The sequence below is a fragment of the Lycium ferocissimum genome, chromosome 10 (assembly GCF_029784015.1).
Source record: "Lycium ferocissimum isolate CSIRO_LF1 chromosome 10, AGI_CSIRO_Lferr_CH_V1, whole genome shotgun sequence".
NCBI classification, from domain to species: Eukaryota; Viridiplantae; Streptophyta; class Magnoliopsida; order Solanales; family Solanaceae; genus Lycium; species Lycium ferocissimum.
The window spans coordinates 20,327,955-20,338,735 of NC_081351.1; positions in this window are offsets into that span (position 1 = coordinate 20,327,955).

The window sequence follows — 10,781 nt, forward strand, 5'->3', positions numbered from 1 at the left end:
CGAGTTTTATTATTAAAGGGTTTTTCCAATTGAAGTGACATTTTGAGAAGGGATTATTTATTTATTCAGAGTCGTCACTTGGAATTGAGTTTTAGTCTTCCAAGTCACCTTATGAATCCCTAATCAAAAGGAAATGACTCTTTTATTATTGGTCCGCAAAAACAAAAGTCCGGGTAAGGAATTCTGTTAACCGGGGAGAAGGTGTTAGGCATTCCCCGAGTCCCATGGTTCTAGCACGGTTGCTTTTATTGACTAATATTCAGCTTAACTATTTTTTTGGATAACCTTATGCATATGAGCCCTTGAATGATTATGCTCGCCTTTTTTATTCACTTTAAAACTTGTTTTATTATATTAATGTGTGGTGTGCTGGTAGCAATGCTTTCCAATCTTACTACGAATTTTGATTTGTTTCGCGCGCCTTTTGAGGCATTCATGGATTGTTCCCCCTTCATGTGCCTAAATAAGCATCTAGCGTACTTAAAGTCTATCCATCCCAATTAATCGACTTAGAATATGGTGAGTAAATTTTATTTGAAGCGATTCAAATAGCGTAAGCGCTTTTCTCGAATTTATCATCAATTATCACTTAATTAATTAATTAACTTCTATTTTCTATTGATTTGGGTCGTAACCCAACAAATACTCTTTCGAGTATCCTTTTTTATAATGGGTCTTGAAGTTATTCGCAGCCCACCTCGCTCACTAACAAATTGATTGTTCTGCTCTTTTCTTTTATCATTGACAACGTGGTTTGAAATAAATTTGCATCTCATCTCGCTCTCTCGTAATTAATTAGTTAGGCCTTGAAAGTTAATAAAATTTAAAAATTAAAAATGAAAGCAAATCAAAATAATCAATCTATGAATGGAATCTAGAGAATATTATTGCCTAATATTTAATATCCAATCATGCAAACTCAAAGGGCCATTCTCAAAATATTAACACTCATTTACAGGCACCAAAAAAAATACGACGCAAACAGTAAAATATTTATATCTCTATCAAACTTAATTGTTTCCACAAAACTAGAAAACATGCTTAGAACCCAATCCCCTTATCAAGCCAAAGAAGTAAATTTATAACTAATCAAATAACCGAACACGATTTCTAAATATTAATCCACGTCGTATGTGTTTTCAACCATTTGCTCGCTTAAATCACGGATCAATAGAGAACGTTTTTAGTCTAAAAAAAAAGATTCTTAATTTTTCATGTTTTCAGCCAAATCAACTCTTGCTTCTTAAATCTGAACTCTCATGCTAATAATCAAATTAACAGTGCAAAGAAATTAGCAATCCACCTCAAAATGAAGCTAACATGCCAATGCATTAAAGTTAGTTATCAAATCCAATCAGCACTAATAACGGAATCTCAAAGAAATGCATTCATTCGTGGTATATTTAAAAGCAATGGAGTAAAAGACGGACCTTTAATGGAGTAAAGCCTTCTTCAATATAAAAATAAGGTTCTATATAACTGTGTATGGTAGTGTACAAAGCATGATTTTGTTTGATATTTAATGGTGAATGAAGAACGTGAGAGGAAGTTTTTCTTTTCTTCGAGTGAATTGCGGTTGTTAAGTTGTGTGTAGTCTAGGTCTCCATATTTAGCTTTTTATAGGTGTCTAGTCTAGGAGGATTTTGTGTGTGTTATTCCTTTTTCCTTTTTCTAAAATGTTCATATGAATAAAAATATCTTTGAAGGATGAAAGGAATATTTTCTTCCCAAAATGAAATGTGCTTTTTTGTGTGGATAGGGTGGAATTTTGCCAAGTGGCGGGCTATCATTGGTTCCATTTTTTATTTTTCTTTTCCATTAAAAGGATATATAAAATACCAAAATAAATATATCAATCAACTACTTTTAAACCAAAACTAAGCAAAAATTAAATAACTAGACTAAAGAAAAATCCAAAAATATAATTAACTTTAAAAAGAAACTAGATTAAAAACCTTTTTTTTGTAATTTTTCTTTAGATTTTAAAACACAAAACTTGTACTCTAAAAATAGTGAATTTTTTTTTTAAATAAACCTATCAAATAAAATAGAATAATCGACACATTGAAATTAAAATTAAAAGAAATATTTAGACACTTGAAGGTAAAACACCCCGGGGAGGGTAAAAAATCACGTGTCTACACTATTTTCATTGATTTTTAGTTTCTTCTTTTCTCCTTTTCCGTGTGTTCTTTTTCCTGTAAGATTTGTTAGAAAAATGCAAGAATTGGATATAATTATTCATGTTTTAATTTGAAATCTTATTTTTATATACTGAAATTACATGAATAATTTATATCTATCAAATTCCCCCACACTTGAACTTTTACTCGTCCTCCGGGAACGGAATTTCTAAAAGAAAGGTAGAAAATCATGTGTTTTTTTTTAAATTATTATTACTCTTGTAAAATAAAAATTTAATCAAATAAAATCTTCATACTACCAAATTTATAACTCTTCTATACCTATCACATCTTTACCTTGTTCCTGTTTTTATTTTTATAAAACAAAAACTGCATCTTCTTGATTTTGGGACTTCTCTGAAATTGATAAGTTTATGATCATCTGCACTGAGTATTTTTCATCTTTTGTCCATAGTCTTGCCCTTTATGTTTATTTCCACTAGTATAGAGTAAACACTAATTTTTGAAATCTTTTAGGACTTTTTCTGGCTTGTAATGTTGGCTTCAGGCTGATAGGGTAAATGTTATATTTGTAGTGACTTGCCTTTTCCATCTTTGGAGCAGAATATTTCTAAGATCAGGCTCTCCCAAATATTTGCTATTTATATATTTTTCAACTTTTCATCTTTTTTATTCTTCTTTTGTTTCTCTCTCTCTCTCTCTCTCTCTCTCTCTCTCTCTCTCTCTCTCTCTCTCTCTCTCTCTCTCTCTTTTTTGAATAATTCTGGTTCTTTTTCAAAATAAGCTCCAAACTTATTTTCTGAAAAAGGACTTTTCAAATCATAAGCATGAATTTGTGTATTTAAATTTGGGCAATATTTATGTGTCAAAAGGAAAAAAAATAAGTTTTAGGCTTCAAAATAGGTGCTAGAGATTAATTTTTTTTTTCTGGTGCAATATTTAGAAAAGGTTGAGGTAAAAAAAGAAAGCCTAATTTCATTTTTCAAGAATCAGTATTGTCTAGAATTTCTCCTCAAAAGACATTTGGGACAAGTTCTAGCATAAAGATTGTGAATTCTACTTGCTTTTGACCATAACGCTTCTCAATCTCAGGATGTCCAGCCAAGTGTTGAAGATGTATGTTCTTGCCTACAAAAATAAACTCACAAACAAAGACGTTATTTGATAATTATAGAAAATATATATTTGATATAGGATGACAAAAATTTAATTTTGATAAATTAGCATTTTACAAGAAGATAATTATAACAAAATTGTATGTAAAGATCTTATATATAAATAAATATATATATATATATATAAATTTATTTATATATAAGGTTTTATAGTTTTGTAAATAAATCAAAACTCTTTTTGGCTTTCAAATATACAACTGCCGAAGAAAGCTTGAAAGAAACTGCAACAATAAGTTCATTTATTTACTCTGTTAACTTTCACAGCCTAACTTAAGTATAAACTAGAAAATTACTTATGCCAATGATAAATTTGTTAAAAATGCAGTTGATTGACCAGTTATTCAGGCATGCCAATTTTTATGGAATTACTCCTGCATAAGTGACATTATTTTTGCAAAGGCCATCATTTTGCATTCTAGTCTTACATTGATTTGGATATTAACCAACTCAATTAATCAAGTGCGTTTTCACTCACTCTCATTGGACTTACAAGGCTCCATTGCTTCACCCTCAATGGCTAAGGGCAAAAGAAAAAAAAATAACGCACTAAAAAAAACACATAAAATTAAAGAAAGAAATAAAAACCAAATATATAACCAAAAAAAAAAAAAACACAAGAAAAAGATATATATAAAAATATATTCTTCTACCCCCCCCCCCCCACACACACTCTTAAATTGTGTCGTACCTCATGAAAACTGCAGGTTAAAATAAGAGGGTAAAAAAAGAATCTACTCTAAATCTTTTTTTTTTTTCTTTTCCTCCGAAAATTTGTGAACTCCACTCCTAATTGTAAATCAATTTTTTTTTCCTTGTGATTTCTTTTGAAGTTAATTTGTTTAATAATATCATAAAATATATTTTTCTCAAATCCCGCTTTTTCTTGAACTTATCTTGAGCGGGCAAATAAGCATGAATGGTAATTCTTAACTCCATACGCATTTTTTAAGAATCGTTCCATGCATTTTTCCTAAAATTCCTCGATCACAAAATCCACAAAGTCATAATAATCAAAAGAAATTGAAGAAAATTTATCAAAAAGATATTTATTAATTTCATTTATGCTTATGCTCTGTTCATTCTCATTTTCTTGCAAACTATCCAATTTATGTTGATAAGAAAAATTGTGTATGCACTCATCACCTGCTGATAATTCAAATTCAACCAAACCTTTATTGTAGGTCATCTCCACTAGATTTGAACCTTTCTATTGAGTGATAATCTTTTTCTCATAAGGTTCGTCTTTTTGAGTTGATTCATTCTCACATAATGTTGTTTCAATTTGTTCCCCAACAAAATTTAAGGAGTTTACAATACTTACTAAGTGATTTATTTGCATTGTTAAAGTTCACCACGGCTATTTGATCCTGTGCATGTTTTTCTTCTATCTTTTTCATATAATTCTACATGGTCTCTTCAAAGCTTTTGTTGTCCTCTTGAGGTGGTTGACTCATGTGGCTTTGATTCCACATAGAATTTGGGTATTGCTTATATTCCGGATTGTAATTATAACCATAAAAATCATTACACGTGTAAGAACTAGAAACATCATGAGATTGTTTATAAAATGAATCAAAAAATATAGGATTACCTGATTGGCATTCATGACTAAGTTGACTTCCACCACAATTTTCACAAATAACAGACCTTTGATTGATTAATTTCTCAATGTCTTTAATTCTCCTTTGATTGATTAATTCTTCAATCTCTTTTAATTTTTTAGAAATATCGTACGAGATTGTGTTACCTGTTTGGCATTCAAAGCTTTGGTGGTTGCCTCCACAAAAATCACATGTAACTGACCTCTGACTTATTTTATTAATTAATTCTTCAAGGTCTTTCAGTCCCCCAAAATCACCATATGAGAAAGTGTTACCTGCTTTGCATTCATGACTAAGATGATTTTCACCACAATAATCACGAGTAACTGACCTTTGGTTTATTCTAATTGGTCATGATTCAATGTCTTTTGACTTATCGGAATCACCATATGAGAACTCATCAAAGAGTTCACAATCATCTTCATATTCATAAATAACTGATTGGCAATTCAACGTCTGATGGTTCCCACCACAAAGATTACAAGTGGTAATCACTTGACAATAATTTTCATTAAGATTTTTGCGTGGTTGATTAAGATTCATTTTGAAGGTGAGTAGAGTGAGTATCAAGAGCTTCTTTCTTTTTTTTCAAGTATTTTTCTCTAATACTTGGTAGGTATTAAAAAAAAAAACTACTTGAAAACAGTTAAGAAAAATATTTTAAATATAAAAATGATAATATATTTATATTATTATGATGACAACAACCACTATAGCTGCAAGTTTGTCCGCTAATACTTGTCAGGTATTAGAAAACAAAGTATTTGAAGATCCAAAAGAAATGAAAAAAAAAATCTCAAAGTAGTAATAAAATAATTAATCTGAAGTAGATGTTTACCAATCTCCGGCAACGACACCAAAAATTTGACGAGGCCAATGTGTATAGGTTTTTCTGCTCATATTGTGTCAAATTATAGTAATGTTTAAGATATCGTCCCACATAGATTGGAACCACCTATGCTACAGATTTGTATTATCTTTGTTACTATTTGAGAGAATCAAATTGATGAAATGAGAGTTCTTTAAAAGTCTTAAAATTAAAATAACAAAGTGAGAAATATTTTTGAATTTTTTTAAATAAAAGATAAATGTTGGGATACTTTGAATTGGCAAGATAAAATAATTATAATAAAATAAAAAATTTATTATTTATTTCTCTGTTTAATGATATGATCGCTTATTTCTAATACAACCAAATCATATAAAAGTAAACAATTAAAAACCCCTCTTTCGATTAGTGTAGTTAATCGATTAACAGTGAAACAAAGACCTTGTTTAAAGAATGATTGCTTATTTCAAATTCAACCACTCCACGTAACGACAATATATTATTAGCACCACTCTTGCTTATATTATCAATATATTGTCAGCTAGCGACACTAAAAAATAATTGATTAATAACACCTCTTTCGATTAGTGTAGTTAACCATTTAAAGTAATGGCTTCAAACAAGAATTATCTTAGTTGAGTGCACCAAGTGAACAAAAGCCTCTTTCTATTAGCCTTTGCTAAATCAATAAACTTATTTGATTCAATTCCTCTGTGAGAATAGGACTGAAGAAATAAGATAAAGATCCCTAAAAAAGATAAACTATTTGAATCAATCCCTCCGTGAGAATAGGACTGAAATAAATAAGATAAAGATTATTTAAATCAATAAATTTGTTTAAATCATTCTCTTCTCCCAAATAAGAAATAAAATAACAAGATAAAGATTTTGATAAATAGATTTAGTTATACCCAATAATAGATATAATTAATATCAAATACCTTGGTGTATAAAGATGATAAAGAGAAAACCCCAATATAAGAAGACAACAAAATTTAAGATGTTTATAATAATAACTTTATCAAGCTTCATCTAGTATCCCAACTAAAGAAAATTACTCCATTATGGAGTAAGAAAAACTAAATAGAAAATTAAAAGACTAAAAATATTTTTTTTTAACGGGAAGAGACGAGAGAGACCAAGACTAGTTCTTGTTCTTCGTACAATTGGATGATCTTTAAGACAAAACATGTCTCTATTTATAGCAACAACAATGCCCCTTTGATTGCCTCTACTTTGCCCAAAGTAAGTGAGATTACTTCGGTCAAAGTAAATGAGATTATTTTGGGCAAAGTGATTTCTTTTCTTCATTTCTCACATGTCATATTGGCAAGATGACATGTTCCATATTGGCCAAAGTAGCCTCTTCCTATTTCCATTGATTTTTAGCTTCTTCTTTTCCCTTTTCCATGTGTTCTTTTTCCTGCAAGATTTGTTAGAAAAATGCGAGAATTGGATATAATTATTCATGTTTTAATTTGAAATCTTATTTTTATATCTTTTGAAATTACATGAATAATTTATATCCATCAATTTCTTACTTATTTTATCATGTTCGGTTGGTTGGTGATACGCCCAGATTACACCTTAATATTAGGAGTAAGCGGTCGTTGTCAAATATAGAACCCAACAAGATTGGGGTCGAATCCTACAGAGAATACAATGAAGAAATATACTTGCTTAGTGTAACGCTCGACTATTAGTTTATATTTCAAGGGAGAGGGGAATATAATAATGATTGGTTTGAAGTTTGGTCATTAATGGCTAAGGGCTGTTGTTATAAAATGTAAACTATTGGTAAAGGGACTAAGGTTGTAGTTCCAATGGAAAGTAATGCGCTTGGGTATCAAATCAACTTATTCATATACGTAGATATAATAGACCATGGGTTACTAAATTCTTACTAAAAGTCTTCCACCAAATTAACAAATTTCATCACTAAGCTTTTCCAAGCCTTAGAATGTTGCACATGAGAACACCCATTTATTCTCAAATAGCTTACCCATTCCAAGTTCAAGCTATTAGATAGGTGTAAAACCCCAAATTATTGCTACTAAATCTTTTCCTAACTTACACTATCTTTTCCAAGCAAAGTGTAAGTAAATAGACACAAAAAGTGTTTGCAACCATTAAAAGACATTAAAGCTTGAAGAGTTAATAGAAAACATCTTTAACACATCAAATAGAGTATGAATATGAAACCCAATCACATAACTAACACATTTGGTCCCACAATCTTAGCTAAATGATTTGGCTACTCATCTTCATTAAATGCCAAACAAAGATAAAGAAAGCATTCATAATGCTTACAATGATTTAATGCAGAAGATGACGAAAAGTGTGAGAATCTTCACTACCCAACAAAGTTTGCCTTTAATGCTAATGGAAGACAACAAGTGAAAGTGGAGACAATATTCAATGTGGCTCACAAAAAGCTAGGACTAGTATTTATAGAAGGAGGACAAAAAGTGCAAAAGTGGCTTTTAATGACATCCTCGGACAAAGCATCGTCGCATCCTAGAGTATGCGACCACATATTCTCCGCAACTTCAATGCTCTTGACAGTCGATATGCGGCCGCAAAACGAGCTTGCGGTGCCACATGGTCTTCGTAAACTTGCGCATTTAGCTCCATTCCTTTGGTTATTCTGAGGATGAGTATGCGACCGCATACAAGAGTTTGCGGTGCCGCGTAGTCTTCGCAAACTTGCGCTTTTAGCTCCACTCACTGGTTATTCTGAGGATGAGTATGCGACTGCATACCAGAGTTTGCGGTGCCGCATACTGAACGCATATTCAGCTCTTTTCCTTCTTTTTATGCCATTTTTTCCTTTTTGTGCCCGGAACTCAAAAATTCTAAAAACACACAACAACCTAGTAGAAATACTGAAAAATACTTGTAAAGACTCTTAAAAAGGCATAAATAGTGGATGTACAAAGCCTAAAATCCACTTATCGATTCAGGAAAACATTTTTCAAAACCCCCACACCCACACCCACACCACCCCAACCCCACCCACGCTTCACCCCTCAACCAAATCCCACCCCCACCACCCAAATCCCACCCTCCACCCCGCAACCAAATCCCCCCTGACGAACCACCACCCTCCAACCACTTTATCTTTCACCGACCCCTACCTCCACACCAATTTATGATAAATTACGCAAAAAGTAAATCTATTTTCTTTTACCTTTTCTACTATTTTCTTTTTGGAACTTGGATGTATATCTCTCTCTTTAGGAGAGTTACTTTTCTCTAAATAGGAGTAACATTTATTGTGTATTTTACGATGAAGTAGGGGAAATTAGAGATTTGTAAATGTAAGTATGAACAAGTTTTTTTTTTTTTTTTTAATTTTAAGTAACCATAGGCGAAGGGAGGAAAAAATTATTAAAGGAAGTAGCAGATTAATAGAATGAAAAAAAAAAAAAGGAAATGTAAAGATTACAAAGGATGAGGAGGAGGTCGATTGAGTGGAAGATTAATGAAGGGAAAGAGAAAGAAAAAGGAGAATAATGAAATGAAAAAACTAAAAAAAGGAAAGGGAATTGAGGGTTTTCTTTTGTCTTTTCCTTCTTATTTTTGGTTTCATTACTTTTTTCCTTCATAACCTTTTTTCCTTTTCTTTTACTTGAATAGAAGAAAAGTTCATTGAATAAAAAGTTAAACAATCTAATCAGAAATAAATAATCGAGTCCTTAGATGCATGAATAATTATAGTATTAGACTAAGATAATCGTGTATTCGTAAAGTTGAATTATTTTTTGACTAAATTTATAAATAATTATTTTTTCTATTAGGTGTTTCTCCCAACCGCGCGAAGCGCGGCAAATTCCCTAGTAAATAAATAAAAACAAGTGCATTAGTCCTTGGGATTACTCTTTATTTATTTTTTATTTTTCGAAAAAGGGTCAAAATACTTTTTGACCCAATTCGAAATAGACCATATATACCCTCGTTTGCATTTGGTAAGGAAAATACCCTCGCCATTCCATCCAAAGGACTGAAATTTCCCTCGCGTTAGCAGTTTGTTGAAAAGTTGACGTGGCATGCCCACGTGTAAAAAAACTTCCACGTGGCCATCCACGGAGGGTATATATGATTTATTTTGAATAGTTCAGGAGTATTTTTGACCCTTTTTTGTACTTTGTTTATTATCATGTTTAAAAAATATTTTACTTTTTTAGTTAAAATAATTAAATTTTAAACTTATCATTCACTCTTAAATCTTTGCAAAATACTTTATAACTCACACAAAAGTATATGACATATTTTAGATTACACATTTAATACGTAATATAATTTATTTATTTTTGGTTAAATTCCGCATTTAATCAAATATTTGCACATGAATTAGAACAGAAAAGAAAGTTGAAGGGTTATTTCTGAAAAATTAAATTAAAGGACGCCTTGATGTGCTTATTTCACTAAACATGTTTTTTCATCTGTACAACAAGTAATGAATCGCGTTAGATCTCGAGTTGATTGAATTTCTTAAATTAGGAAAGTAAAACCACCGACGCGGTGGGAGAGTTGGGAGTTGAAGATGATGGTGACTAATCTATTCCCCCCCCCCCCCCCCCCCCCTACGCTTGGTGGTTTTACTTTCCTAATTTAAGAAATTCAATCAACTCGAGATCTAATTCAATACTCGTTGTAAAGATGAAAAACATGTTCAAAGGAAATAAGTACATCAGGCCTCCTTAAGTTAGTTTTTTAAAATAACCCTTCAACTTTCTTTTCTATTCTAATTCATGTGCAAATATTTGATTAAATGCGGATTTTTTTTTTAAAAAAATTATTACGTATGAAATGTGTAATCTAAAATATGTCATATACTTTGTGTGCATAAATTATTTTACAAAGATTTAAGAGTGAATGATAAGTTTAAAATATAATTATTTTTAACTAAAAAAGTAAAACATTTTTAAACATGATAATAAAGAAAGTACGGAAAAGGGTCAAAAAATACCCCCGAACTATTCAAAATAGATCATATATACCCCCCGTGGTGGAATGGAAGTTTTTACCG